This window comes from Malus domestica, chromosome 05, assembly GCF_042453785.1.
Source record: "Malus domestica chromosome 05, GDT2T_hap1".
Taxonomy (NCBI): domain Eukaryota; kingdom Viridiplantae; phylum Streptophyta; class Magnoliopsida; order Rosales; family Rosaceae; genus Malus; species Malus domestica.
The window spans coordinates 15,600,865-15,614,827 of NC_091665.1; the positions used below are offsets into that span (position 1 = coordinate 15,600,865).

Genomic DNA, 13,963 nt, shown 5'->3' on the forward strand with positions numbered 1-13,963 from the left:
TAGTTACGTGTGCTTGTTGAATTTATTTGATTTTTTATTTACACTTTTTTCGTGTCTCGGATGTTTTATGTATGGCATTTTCAGATAAATACTGTATACAGTGGTGATTAAGAATCTGTGTATGGTCATCTCCCCAAAAGCATAACTTACGTAATTTTAACATCTCTAATTTTTTAAAATAAAAAATAAATAAAAAAGATAAAAAAGAAGATCTTCCATTTCTGTTTAATTTTTTAAAATGAAGATGATCATCGGGAGAAGATCTTCCATTTCTGTTTAAGTTTTCCTTCAAATACTTTTTCCCTATCCTCCTACACAACAACATTAGTAAACTCAATTATTTAATGATTACAGTAATGTAAAACAAGATAATTACATAAGAATAGAACCTCCAACAGTATGCAATTGAAATATATAAGTTTTTCCACTATAAGAACATCACCGTACCTTGCTACTTACAACGACAAAAGTGGATAAGTAAGACAAAAGTTGATACTTCTTTGTAGTAAATTGCTACTTACAACGACAAAAGTTGATAATTATCCTAAATATAAATAATGTCATTTTGGCCTACAAGAGAGATCGCAGACCAAGTCACATTTTCACCAAGGATGGGAAGTTCAACAGTTGGAGGGCAAACATATTTCACAGTGGTCAGAGAAAGTAAACTTTAAAAAGAACAAGAAATGTGCAAGGTTTTGAGAGGATAGATGTACATAAGTCTCACCTGGCTTGCAACAAGGAGAACTGCATTGGCATTTTCTTTCTAGGAAAACACTGATCAACTATCACCAGAGAACTGAAACGCCCTTTATTGCAAGAGCATTAAAGGCTAACAAGCTGATGTGCAGAATCTGCAAGTAGATGCCAATTCATTCAACCCATCAAGTTATTAAGACGCTATCCAGAGACTACTAAATTCAAATTCATCAAATGAATTTTGCTTCTCACCCATAATATAAGTCTGGCTCTTCTTAAGACGAAGAATGTCCATCAAATCTACTCAGTTTGAATACACCATGGGATTTAAGATATTGGATACGAAGGCAATCAAAAGATCACATAATAACTTTTGGATTATTATTTTTGCGAAGAGACAAACCTTTTGTTTATGTAACAAAAATTACATAAATGGGGGTAAGGCTAGCCGACATTCACCTCTCCCAGACCCTGCATCAAGCGGGAGCCTTGTGCACTGGGTACGACCTTTTTAACAAAAATTACACATCATTGGACAAGGAGTGCACCCTAAGAACATATAAAATACATCATTACTTTTATATCAATTCTACTATCTGTCTTTGAGTTCATGTTTGAGAAATCATCTGACTTGCCTATAAAAATTCATTACCAAGTTTAGCTACTTGCAGAGTATGTGAAGTGGGGTCACTTACAAACTGTATAAAAAAACTCAACTCCCCAACAAGTAAATATAAAGTCCTAGAACTGGAAGCATGCTAATTGTTAATCTAAAAGTGACTTAATTGAAATAAACTAAAGGAGCATAAATTCCCATTTCTACTATGGTATTAAAGCATTAATCTCGTGATAACAGAAAAACACAACGAAATAGGGCGAATTTCATACCTTCCCATTCCAACAACCACAAGGAAAACTGGAGGCTTAACCATTAACAGCAATGACAGGGACCTGCTAACTTGTATCCATAGCACCTGAACAACCAACACATGTTACAAGTATACAATCGTACTTTAAAAATGACAGGGACCTCCTCTTCCTCTTCTCCCACTGCTCTTTCTCTCCCTCCTCCCTCCATATCGCCGACTCCCAATTCGAAGGTTACGGCGACGAAATAAATGAGGACAATGACGACTACTCCTCACTCCCTCTTCCGACTCGCACCCGCCCTTTCCTCACCTCCGCATCCCAACCCGACTCACCTTCCATGATCCATCCCTACCAGACCCGGATCCCAACCCGATTCCCGATTCCCGATTCGGACTCACCATGCATCCATCTTCCCAAACCTTCCTTCACCAGCTTCGAGTATTGGGATGAAGACGAGTTCGAATGCCTCCTAATCCAACCCTAGAAACTGCCCCTCCATGACCCTGCATTTATCAAAACTGCGAATACCTCCTCCAATTCCGATTCCAAACTCTCTGCCGATCCCAACCCTCCACCGCTCCGAGATCCTTTTTTGTGGAGATCGTGTGTGGAGGGTTCCTACCAAGGTTTTCTGGCGACGATGGAACTCAGGAGCCTCCACGATTTGATCTGATGAAGGTAGTGAGACAAAGGGGGTTGGAGAGAGACGGGTGAGAATGAATCTGAGGAAGGAGAGTTTGAATAGGCTGAGTGAGTGTGGGTGAGGCTGCTTTTGAAACCGAGTGGGTTGTGCGATCGATAAAAACTAATACTTAAATATGACTTTGTGTCCAGACTTCAAGGGAAGACAGAACATTGTGTCTTTAACATTAGAGATTGGCAGGGTAATCGTGGTTACACGTTCATTTAAATTAAATGGTTACGGTTATGGGTAACTGTTTAGATAAATAAACGGTTATGAGTATTAACTGCGGTTATAAATGAGTAACCGTTTACCCATTTATTTTATATATGTAAAATTAACTCAAAATATGTTCTCTATTGGACAAAACTTAGATCAATGCTATTGATTATAATGTGATTTATATAGCAGTGTTTTAAATTAAGACCAAATGATTTAAATAATACTAAATCAAGGGGCACAAAATACTTTTCGTGTGTTTGTAACTTAAGAAAAAAAAATATGATTACTGATATTTATACTAGAATAAAGGCACAAATCCATAATTGTGCCAACATATCTTTTGCTATAAAGTGATTTATTATTATTAATATTTATTAGACACAATTTCTAGCTTAGTGTGATAAAAAAAAATTATAATTATTAACTCATTTGTCTATCTGAAGACCCATTACACTTTTGCACGAAGACCGATGACCTTAAGAACATAATTGTTGGTTATGTGTCACTGCATGAAGGACTTTCTAATACAGTAAAAAAAAGTTGCTGACAAACAATTTTTATAGACACAAAATGTTTTTTGTACCCATCTTGAGTAAAAAAGTTGTCATCTGACCCTACTCGGCACGGTTTCCGTGCCCATAACTGTTTTGTGTCTTCTTTTTTTTACATTGGGCACTATAGTTGGTGCCCTCTATGGAATGGGAATTGTTTCAGCCTTTGAGTGGTCAAACAAACACAAAATTCTTAATTGTGTCCTTAGCATGGAAGAAAATATCGATAATATCGGCGATATATCGCCGATATTATCCGGTTGTTCCCCAAACCGATATTTTAAGTGGTATCCAAGGGGGTTTCGTCAAAATTTCACGATAATATCGATAATAGCGATAATATCGTGAAATTTCGGAACTGTGCAAGTCGGAGACGAACGCCGGAGCTTCTATAGCTCCGGCCGACTGTAAAAGACCTCCTCCATCAGAACCTTGAAGGGGAACTGTGGATCGGCGGCGACTCGGGATCTCCACCCATTAAGAAACATACCCAGAACTCCAAATCCCGAAACCGACGACGACGAGAGACATTGAAATGGTGGTGGTGCGGAGCACCCGAGCCGATGAGAACACCGGATCTCAACGCACCCTCTCGAAATACCGCAGCAAAACGCGGTTTGAAAGCAGCTGCATGCCGGATCTGAAAGATGAAGGAGGATGATCGCTGCTGGGGGTGGGTAGGAGGACATGGCCAGATCGGGAAAGGACGCAGGGGGAAAAGAAAAAACACAGGAGAAAGCAAAAAGAAAAACAGAAGAAGAAGAGAAAGAAGAAAAGACAGAGGAACAGACCGAGAAGGGAAAAACAAGAGAAAAACAGGAGGAGGAAGGGGGAAAAGGCGACCGACTCCAGCCGAAGCCAGAGTCGACGCCGGAGAAAATGGGTACAAAGAAACCCTCACCAACACGGGAGGGAAGATACTCTCACAGAAGGAGAGAAAAAGGAACATATGATTTTGTTTGGCTGAGAAAGAGAGTGATGTGGGCAAGAGAGAGAGACACACACACACGGGTAGATGATAGAAATTTGTGTGGTGTGGGTGCGTTTAGGGAAGAGAGAAAGATGAGTGTGGATGTCGACATAAGTCTTTGAAAAGTAATAAAATACTAATATAATTGTGTTTTTTTTTTTTTGGAAACTAATATAATTTTGTCTTTAAAACACCAAGGGGATTCGAACCCTTCCCCTTTTACTCCTTCAACACCTTGACCACTATATCACTTATATTTTTGTGAAAATATGCTAAAATACACCTACTCTACACATAAAGATGTTTTGAACCTCATAAGAACTCTATGTGGTACTAAGTCACTCATGTATCTTACCATGCAATGTATAAAGTGTAAAATATTGTACTAATTCATTATATATAAATGATTATGGTGTGTTTAGACTTCTTTTATTAATTACTACATATTTTCTACACTCACAATGTTTGTTAGCTCGCTATATAATCAACTTGATAATGTTAAATCCATCATGCAATGCATTTCCTTCCAATTTTTTGTGATAAACTAATAGATAATTGACTAAATAAACATCCTGCAAAGTTTCAATAAAAATTTCCAAGTTTTTCTTACAATTTCCGTGGTTTCCATGTAATTTTTATCGATATCGATATTATCCCGATATTTCCATAGATATTTCCGTGTTTTCGGACTACCGATATTTTCGATATTACCGATATTTTCTTCCTTGGTCCTTAGTTTTGTACCTAAAGCTCATTTTTCTTGTAGTGCACTCTCTTCTTCTCTCCTTCAATTTTAAAAACAAAAATAATACAAATTCACACTCTGTGTGCGTGGGCATATACTAATTTTTAATTATATGACAATATTTAATTAGATTTGTAGGACTCAGTTATGTGTCACATGAGTACATAACAGAATTTTGACAAAATTGTGATGAGAGAACCACATTGATTTGCGACACTCATTTTTAGGGACTACATTGATCGATTTTCAATTTCAATTTACTATCTTGATAGGGTAGGTTTGAGATAAAAACCTACTTAAAGTGAAGGATACTTCATGATTTTCACTTGCACCTAAGAAGTGAAAAGTGTGGAGTGAGTAGAAACTGTAAGAAGTATGTTAGAGTGTTGGATAGGGTAGGTTTGAGATAAAAACCTACTTAAAGTGAAGGATACTTCATGATTTTTCACTTGCACCTAAGAAGTGAAAAGTGTGGAGTGAGTAGAAACTGTAAGAAGTATGTTAGAGTGTTGGGAGTCAGGATATTATGGGCAAGTATGTAGGGGCGTATTAACATGAATTTTAATTGAAAAATAATTGTATGATGTATTAAGTATGTGAGGGGTAATCAATAATATGTGGGATGTTAATATAATAAGCTTTATAAAATCAGTAATACTTTACTCACCAAATTTATTCATCAAATTTGTTCATTATATAATATAAAATTTTACTTGTTAGAAATAATTGAGATCTAAAGTGGGTCTACATTTGAAACAACGCAAACTGTTCTGGCATTTGGTATAATGTACACCAACTGTTATGCCACTTGGTAAATGTAGGCAAACATTATAGTTTGTCTACTGTTGATATTCATTTGCTAAGGGCTGGTTTGGTATTGTTGTGCTTTGAAAAAAAAGCTGTTGTGAGAATAAGCGGCTGTGCTGTGAGAATAAGCGGTTGTGAAAAAAAATCAGCAGAGAGTTTGGTAAACTTTTTTGTAAAAGTGCTTTTAAAAAAAAAACAGTCTGATAGTGGGTCTTTGCACTGTAGCTCCGTGTGCTTTGAAAAAAAGCCAGTTTTCCAAAGCTACAAATAGCAGCTTCAGCTTTTTCCTTTGATTTCAGCTTATTCTCACAGCAGCTTCCAAAATAAGCCTTTTTTTTTCAGTTTACCAAACACTTAAAGCCCTCACAGTTTTTTTTCATAGGTGTTTTTTTTTAAGCACCTCACTCCCAAACCACCCCTAAATAAAATTGGTTATTCTGGTGGCACTCTTACAAGTAGCTCATCTACATGGACATCAACAACACAAAATATAATGTCGTCTTCCAATCATCAGCCACAATGAACCAACAAAAACCAAAAAGCTAGTAGGTACTACGTACTGGTTTAGTATTGAAGTGCTTTTATAAAAAGTGTGTATTAAAAAAAGCTAAGCTCAAAAAGGTATTTGGTAAACACTTAAAATAGCTTATTTTCATAGTTTTGGGTGAAAAAAAGTTGAAAACGTGAAGTGTTGTAAACTGAAATAGAAAGAAAAGAAGTTACCCGAAAAATATAAAAGCCTTGAGTGGTGAATGATTCTTGGGATGAGTCGCGGACTAAGTCGCTCTCTTTAAGACGTTTCGCAACTCTGCCCAAAATGTGCAAGCAGTTCACAAACACCATGTCGTCCCTAGGATAAAACAGCCCATAACCTTCTTCTTCTGATAAAGTTCTTCCTTGCATAGTGGAAGAACCTTCGAACTCACACCCTCTCAATATATTGCTTTTAAATCAATATATGTAAAACTTTTTTTTCTTGTTTTTTTACTACTAATCCGCATGACTTACAAATATATATATATATATATATATATATATATATATATATATATATTTGTTGGTGTGTATCCTGGTATCCGTTGAGATGGCGATTTTTATAAAATTATGATTGCATGTGTGTACGTATGTATATATTATCATAATAAAAAAAATATGTTGAGATTACAAACTATAGGAATCAATGCAATTGGAAGCCAAAACGCCAGGAATAATGGCAATCAAAACGGACAAAAAATCACAACGGGACAAAACATAGTCAATTCAAACTGAAAAAGAAAACAAAACAGTTTGAAAATTAACATTGGTAATAAAGGAAAATATTAAAATGTCGTACCCAGTGCACAAGGCTCCCGCTTTACGCAGGGTCTGGGAGAGGTAAATGTCGGCTAGCCTTACCCCCATTTATGGAGAGGCTGCTCCCAAGTCTCGAACCCGAGACCTACCGCTCATGGGCGAAGGCACTTGCCATCGCACCAAGTGCGACCTCTAATAAAGGAAAATATTATGTATATAATATTGGTAATAAAACAAAATATAAATATATTTAAATATTTAAATAAAAACATAACTGCTCCAGCAATCCCCCACTTGTTTTTATTTAAAAACTATATATCAAGCAACATATCATAAAGCTATGCATAAATAAAGGTGTTTCTCAACTTGAACTTGTACATAGTGTTAGTGATCCAGATTATACTAGAGTAACTTATAGTTTTGAACTCTATCTCTGACAATACCACCCACATAACTTTATTAAGGTGAAGTTCAAAAAGCCAGCACATTAAGGCTATGTGCTTGTATCCCAGTATAGTGAACGCTCTAGAAACTTACCCAAGATTTTATAGGAAGCGGCCTCACTTCCACATTCACATAGGTAAGACTATCAAGGATATTCCTGTAGCTAGATATCCCACTCAACATAGAGTATATACCTTACTAAGAGAACAAATCTCAACCTAAAAACGCTTCACGATGCCATGCTTTTTAGGGATGGACATGAAATAATATTCCCAATTAAAATTAGCATTACTTCACTCATATCACTTGTGACTTTTTATTACCCTTTGAACCTATTTCTTGGGATCTCCAATCTATAGGTTGGGTTGCTATCACAAATGACTCAAATTTCTACGGGCTTTAGTCCCATCCCTTTCGAGGTTTTCCAAACCTTTTCTCATGTTAGTCCTTTCGTCAAATGATTTTTCCAAACTTTTTCTCATGTTAGTCCTTTCGTCAAAGAATCAACTAAATTTTCTTCAGATCATATATGACTGGAATCGTTTTCTCCCATAAGGGGGTATCTAACAGTAGGTTTCTCAACCATCCTGCTTCTTCTCCCATAAAGGGGTATCTGACAATAGTTTCATAAATTTTAGAAGAATTAATACCCCCACTATTTCGAAGATTAAAAGGAAATTTATTTTCATAATAATCAGAATCAAGATTTTTACACACAAATATTTGATCAATACAGATCACATACTAAAAATCATAGATTTGATTTTATATACATGCATAAAGAATTAAATCACCGCATATCATTTAGGTAGTTTCTGTAACTTATGTAGTACCTATTTACAAAAAATTACGAACCACTGGCCTATATACATGCAAAATATATTAGGGGTTTTGTTTCATTTACATTGATAAAGATGACAAAAGTTGTTCAACATCATTTTGTGATTTAAATCAGAACCAACCAGAAATTAGAGTTGGAACCAAGAGAATACCATTTCAAAATAAAAAGAAGGAATAAAAACTTGTACAAAAAAATAAATAAATAAAGAGGAGAGAGGAGAGAAAATAAAAATTTGATGTTTATAACTTATTTCTTAACCATCCAAAAGCCATAGCTGACCTGAGCAGCACATCAAGTGACTCAATTATGATATTTTATCAACATTCAATTTAAACATTCCATCGGTAGCATATCCCTTTCCCACAAAAACCCTATTTTTAGTAAGAGTATACGTATATGCTCCAATAGTTTGAGTAAATCTAGCCTTGTTGAGAAGAAAGCCCGAGACCAAATTCTTCCTCATCGCTGAAGTGTGCATCACATCTTTCAGTATCATGGTTTTTCCAGAGGTGAATCTCAACTCCACCTCTCCATTACCAGCAACATTAGTTGAGTGCGAATCACCCAACAACATCTTCCTTCCCTCAGCCACAAAATAGGTCTTGAAAAGGGAATGATCATAGCAAACATGGCGAGAAGCGCCAGTGTCCACCCACCACCCCTCGGATCCATCAACTAAGTTGATTTTTGATATCATTGCAATCAGTTGCTCTTCAACAAGATTTGCCTGTGGAGCAGGGCTTTTCTTATTTCTGCAATTATGGGCAAGATGGCCCAGCTTGTGACAGTTATAGCATTCAAACTGTCTCGAATCAAAAGCAGCACTTAGGGGGGTTGGTACCTATTCTGAGGATGAGAGGGATTTCGATTCTGAACTTTGTTTGTGTTGTTGTTGAGGCGCTTGTTGTGATTATTGCTCTGAATCTTCATGTTCTTCCCATTTGGCTTCAGCACAACTAGAGTCTGGTTCCGGTTGAAGTTGGTAGCCTTCTGGTTGCTTGACACGACCATAATTTCCTCCTTCAATTCTTGTTTCCTGGTCTCTTCCTTAATGCGAAGTCGAGTGATCAAGCTTTCCAGGGAGAACTCTTTTGTCTTGTGGCGGAGTGAGTTCTTGAAAATTTTCCAAGTAGGTGGCAATTTATCAATGATGACAGCAACCTAAAATTGATCATCTAAAACCATGCCTTCAGAAATAATTTCATGAGCAATTTTCTGTAATTCATGAGATTGTGCTTCAACAGATTTATCATCAGCCATCTGATATTTCAAATATCGACTAACAGCAAATTTCTTAGCCCCAGCTTCCTCGGTGTCATATTTTTTCTTAAGTGCCTCCCATAAATCTTTAGCAGTGCCATAATCAGAATAGTAATCATAAAGGTCATCAGACAATCCATTAAGAATATAATTCTTAGCAAGAAAATCATTTTTAATCCAAGTTTGTGAAGCTTTGGTCTGTGCAATAGTGGGCTCTTCAGGGAGAGTTGGTTTGACAGTGGGGCAAAATGAAGCCAATTTTTTTGTGGTGAGAAAAAATAACATCTTCTGCCTCCAACGCTTAAAGTGGAGACCCTCAAACTTGGAAGGCTTGTTAAGGTCGGGTGTGGTGTTGTTTTCAGATTCCATGGCAGATTAATCTCGTCTTAAAATTGTTGTAAACTGAAATAGAAAGGAACGAAGTTACCCGAAAATTGTAGAAGCCTTGAGTGGTGAATGATTCTTGGGATGAGTCGCGGACTAAGTCGCTCTCTTTAAGACGTTTCACGGCTCTGCCCAAGTGTGCAAGCAGTTCACAAACACCACGTCGTCCCTAGGATAAAACAACCCAGAACCTTCTTCTTCTGATAAAGTTCTTCCTTGCACAGTTGAAGAACCTTCAAACTCACACCCTCTCAATATGTTGCTTTTAAATCAATATATGTAAAAAAAAAATTCTTGTTTTTTTACTACTAATCCGCATGACCCAAAATTACAAATATATATATATATATATATATGTTGGTGTGTATCCTGGTATCCGTTGAGATAATGATTTTTATAAAATCATGATTGCATGTGTGTACGTATGTATATATTATCATAATAAAAAAATATGTTGAGATTGCAAACTATAGGAATCAATGCAATTGAAAGCCAAAATGCCAGGAATCATGGCAATCAAAACGGACAAAAAATCACAACGGGACAAAACGTAGTCAATTCAAACTGAAAAAGAAAACAAAATAGTTTGAAAATTAACATTGGTAATAAAGGAAAATATTATGTATATAATATTGGTAATAAAACAAAATATAAATATATTTAAATATTTAAATAAAAATATAACTGCTCCAACATGAAACAGCAAAAATAAGCTTATTCTCACAGCACATCAAAAATATTTTTTTTTAAAGCACAGCAATACCAAACCAACCCTAAGTGACACACTCCGGCCGAGATCAAGACATGTTGGCCGTCACGTGAGAGTAACGTAGTCATGTGCACAGTGCGAAAGCAACATATATAAGAAATATACAAATAATTAAAAATTGAATTACTAGAGTGCACTACTAAACAGGAAGTGATAGGCAGTGGCGAAGCCAGAAATTACCAAGAGGAGGGGCAAAATATAAAAAAGTAAACGTTTTTCATTTTAATTATGTACTGCATTTTAGCCAAAACAATGAACAAGAATTAGTAAGATCCATTCTACTTTCAGGTTCCTTATCCATTACATATGTGACAATGTATAATACGAAAACACAAAACAATTAAAACTCCGTGACAATTCTCATTACACCATATTGCAGAGAAGAAGACGAAGGGGTCTAGCATTCATTCAAATTTTTTTGAAGGAAAAATTAATAAAACATAAAACACAAAATAATACAAAATAAACAATGTCTGCACCGCCCCCAATGGATTATTATCTGCTTGATTACAGCTGATTTGGTATGCAGAAAGAATGCCATAGACTAAGTAAACAATCCTAGAGAGAGAAGAAAGAAAAAAGGGAATGCCTGAGAAATAGAAAGAGATGGAAACGCTTCCAAGTTTGCAACCCAAAGAAGGAAGCAAAGTCTCAGGCTTTTATTCAGTAAGACACGTCGTTTCACATTATTTTTACCCCCAGGTCCAAAACGGCGTTGTATGACGTAGGCATTTGAAAAAAAAGAACAACCCTAGCAGCCCCTCACAGTCGCTGCAGAACCAGATTCTCCGACGAGCAAAGACAAACCAGAGGGGCGGTTTCTCAATTTTCAGTGTTGATTTCCAGCGACCGGAGGGGCGGCCGCCCCTCCTTGCTCCTACGTGGCTTCGCCACTGGTGATAGGAGTTAGTTACAAAAGTAAACACTCCTAATCAGAGCATAATAAGTCTAGGTGCAGTCTAGTAGGATAAGTACTAATTATACAGTACCATGAATGTCCTACTATTATTTAGATAGGTCAGAACTGTCGATGCCCTCAAGCCACCAACAATAAGCTTACTTAAAACTTGGAGGGGCGTAAAAACATAAAATGTGAGTGAGCAAAAACAAATGTTTTACAAAATCATTTCATTTATCAACATATCTAACCCCTCGCTGTAAAACATGAATAATTTTTTCCAAAATCAAGATATAATTGTAGACATCGAAATTTCGGTAAATAAATGTTGACCGAAAAATCAAAGTTTCAACGCTCATGTATTACACAAATTTTACACGTAGCGTATGTCTAAACAAAAAATCGAAATAAGTTGGAAAAGTCATCAAACAGGACACATGTCAACACCTGGCAGAAACGACTTATTTCATCTGGAATATTATATTCAAAATTAGGCCATGGAAAATTCTATAAATAGAAGCCAATTTCATTCATTTGAAGGAACCAAAATCATTAGGCAAAATTCTTGAAGCTCTGAAGCTCTGAAACTCCGAAGCTCTCAAGCATCCAGGTTCCCGAAGAATCAAGAAAGCTCTATTCGTTCTTCGTTCTTCGTTCATCATTCATCCTAAGATCAAGCCCAAACGGCCCTTTGGATCAACAATCATCCACCAATTCAAGATCAACCTCGACGGCCCTTGAAGAAAGTGTTATTCGTTCTTCGTTCATCGTTCTTCCAAGATCAAGCCCCAACGGCCCTTTGGATCAACAATCATCCACCAAGTCAAGATCAAGCCCCGACGGCCCTTGAAGAAAGCGTTATTTGTTCTTCCAAGATCAAGCCCCGACAGCCCTTGGATCAACAAGCCACCGTTCTTCAAGATCAAGCCCAAAAGCCCTTGAAGATCCGTTCATCACTGTTCTTCAAGATCAAGCCCAAAAGCCCTTGAAGATCCGCTCATCACCGTTATTCAAGATCAAGCCTCAACGGCCCTTGAAGAAACACTCATCCTCAAGATCAAACCCCAACGGCTCCTTGAAGATCCACTCAAATCCACCTTCAAAGATCAAGACCACTGCCCTTAAAGAACGTTCATCCAAGATCAAGCCTCGACAGCCCTTGGATCAATCACACATCCACAAATACACACCTTACGAAGATCGAATCAGATGATCAAATTTGAGAGATATTGTAACCCAAAATCATCAAATACAAATATTTATTTTGTGCACGTCGTTCTTGTCTCTTGCCTTTCAGGAAATTTTTGTGTTCACAATTTGGCACGCCCGGTGGGACAATCTCTACCTCTCATTTCTTTCTCCGTTCAAGGAATCCAAACACACCTCAAAGTCAATGACATCAAGCAAGGGACAAGCCGTTCTCACAACCACCAAGGGAAAGATCCTGAGCTCTTCTGCCGTAGACGGATAATCCATTAGTGCCACAACCGCTTCTCAACATGCCGCTTCAAAGTTAATGCTGTTAAAGGAGCAAGGGGAGTATCAAAAGCACGAGTCCGTCATCAACCTGACCTCGCTGGGGGCACCGAAGCATGATGCTGAGGCACACAAGATGACATCCCAAAGCAGCCAACGACGTTCTTCATCAGCATCCTGGATGTCTAAAGGAAAGTCACGTCTATTGGTCGCACAAGTCATGACTATCGGCGTTACTTCCATTGAAGAACAACTGGCTCAAATAAATGAAGCGATTGCAAGGCTAACACAGATTGTGGAAGGAAAAGACTTACAAATCGCTGCACTCGTCAGCCGACTGGAGCCACAGGACGGCGAGAACCCTAACCCAGAAGATGAGCCTACGGTGGAGAGAATCGATGTGAAGCGAAGCCAGACCAAGCAGCGGCACTCATGGGATCTTTTTCTATCCAGCAGCTACAGGAGATGATCACCAACACCATCAAGGCACAGTACGAAGGGAGCTCAAATACCTCCGGGTTGTACTCAAAGCCGTATTCAAAGAAGATTGACGCCTTAAGGATGCCAATGGGTTATCAACCACCAAAGTTCATGCAGTTTGATGGAAAAGGAAACCCAAAGCAGCACGTTGCACATTTCGTCGAAACTTGCAACAACGCAGGGACCGAAGGGGACTACCTCGCCAAGCAGTTTGTGCGCTCGCTGAAAGGAAACGCCTTTGAGTGGTACACGGACCTAGAGCCTGAGTCCATCAACAGCTGGGAGTAATTGGAGTGGGAATTCCTCAACCGCTTCTACAGCACTCGCCGCACTGTGAGCATGCTAGAGCTAATGAGCACAAATCAGTGGAATGACGAGCCAGTCATTGACTATATCAACAGATGGTGCACTCTAAGCCTCGACTGTAAAGACAGGCTCTCGGAAACCTCTTTAATTGAGATGTGCATCCAAGGCATGCAATGAGGTTTGCAATACATCCTTCAAGGCATCAAACCACGAACCTTCGAAGAGTTAGCCACTCGCGCCCATGACATGGAGTTAAGCATCGCCCA

At 37.8% G+C, this 13,963-nt stretch overlaps 1 long non-coding RNA gene across 2 annotated transcripts; it reads right to left on the bottom strand.

Annotated features, from left to right (window-relative positions):
* Positions 1-372: 372 nt before the first annotated feature.
* Positions 373-2,312, bottom strand: LOC103437335 (uncharacterized). Of its 2 annotated transcripts, XR_011581287.1 has the most exons (5): positions 1,588-2,312; positions 1,103-1,206; positions 952-999; positions 728-854; positions 373-570 (listed from the first exon to the last, which is right to left on the bottom strand). It is a non-coding gene; the product is annotated as an uncharacterized lncRNA (long non-coding RNA). The 2 variants fall into 2 exon arrangements; XR_011581286.1 differs by lacking the exon at positions 373-570 and having other exon boundaries at positions 628-854; positions 1,588-1,728.
* Between the last annotated feature and the right edge of the window lie 11,651 nt (positions 2,313-13,963).